This window comes from Limulus polyphemus, unplaced genomic scaffold (assembly GCF_000517525.1).
Source record: "Limulus polyphemus unplaced genomic scaffold, Limulus_polyphemus-2.1.2 Scaffold2083, whole genome shotgun sequence".
NCBI lineage: Eukaryota > Metazoa > Arthropoda > Merostomata > Xiphosura > Limulidae > Limulus > Limulus polyphemus.
Genome location: NW_013667693.1, coordinates 174,572 through 176,011, shown reverse-complemented (window position 1 = coordinate 176,011; position 1,440 = coordinate 174,572). Strand labels below are relative to the sequence as shown.

General features: G+C 33.8%; 1 protein-coding gene across 1 annotated transcript in view; it reads right to left on the bottom strand.

Annotated features, from left to right (window-relative positions):
• The window catches only part of LOC111087382 (kinesin light chain 3-like), a 39,168-nt gene extending 38,240 nt beyond the window's left edge, over window positions 1–928 (bottom strand). Inside the window, exon 1 of the mRNA XM_022393830.1 lies at window positions 915–928. The gene's annotated coding sequence lies outside the window, so the exon portion shown is untranslated. The remainder of the gene's footprint in view (window positions 1–914) is intronic.
• Between the last annotated feature and the right edge of the window lie 512 nt (window positions 929–1,440).

Here is a 1,440-nt window from a genome sequence, read left to right as displayed (position 1 = left end):
ATTCGTTGGTAAAAGAGTAGCCCAAGAGTTGGCGGTGGGTGGTGATGACTAGCTGCCTTCCCTCTAGTCTTACACTGCTAAATTAGGGACGGCTAGCGCAGATAGCCCTCGTGTAGCTTTGCGCGAAATTCCAAAACAATCCCCCTGTTCCTCCGAATTGAAGGGGGTCCTAACTAAGAGAAAAACAAAATAAAATTGATCAGAAACTGGATGTTTTATTGAAAACGTACTTGAAATTTTGTCATTACAACAACAGTAATTTTTAGCGTCTCATATATGGCTATTATTTTGTAGTTTTTTATTAACATGTTCTTACGTCTTGTTCTTTGGCAAATGTTTGCTTGGCCAGTAAACAAGAAATACGCTTTTGTATATATATATATATATATATATATCATAAAAAAATCGTTGTCTTTGCTTAATATTTATTATAGATACTGAAACTAGTATGTTGTATGTTACCTACCCATCACCTGTGTTTGTGTATTGTTCAAACTGCAGTTAATAAGTAGTACTGAACTGCATTTGACTTATTTATGAAGTTCGATTATGAAGGTCCCCCTAAAATACTTAACCGGGCCCTTAATTCAGTTCTGATGAGGAGCATAAGATTAAACTAATCTTCACAGAGAAAGATAGGATTTGTGGCTAACTATCCAAAATTAAATGGATCTGGAAGTGATGGGCGTGGCTAACCTTTCACCTTGTCGTCCAAGATCATCTGACTCTGGTTATCGTCGAATTTTATAGTGACATTTTGTTCTCTAATATACAATATATATTTAATAAAATGTTAGGCACTTGGCCTCCTCAGCTCTAGATTTCTATTTCATAGACTTTGGGTAAGCCTGAAGAAAAATAATAGTGACCCATTGAATAATTAACTTAAAACAATGGAAGTTAATAATACTTACGTCTACTCTGATCAGTCTCATTTCTTGCCATATTTCGTCGGCTGAAACAAGATAACAACTAAACCTTTTCTATTGTCAGAAGTGATTTATATGAAAAGCATTGAATTAAACGTATGTGTACATGACTGTTACGAAAATTATCATGTTATCACTCTAGATATTGTTCTATTAGAAAAACTGTATTTGAGGTCATTACGATTATTAACCTTTTTTATATTTTAATGATTACGATTAAGCTTAAGCTGTCATTATAATCAGATCAATGATTTTGCACAGATCCAGAATACAGACTACAAACCTCAAATAAGAGCAATCTTTAGGTACCTCTTTGAAAAATCTAGTCTGCATTTTCAACAGTGATTATCTTTAGATGGAGAAAACAGTTCATAAAGATAAAACGATAGCACAATATGTTAAACTCGTGACAATCAACAAAAGCACTCGACTATACTTTTTTCTGTTCTTTTGTTGTGAAATGCAAAGCTAGACAATTGGCGTTACAAGTCTTTAGACTTGCCACTGGTAG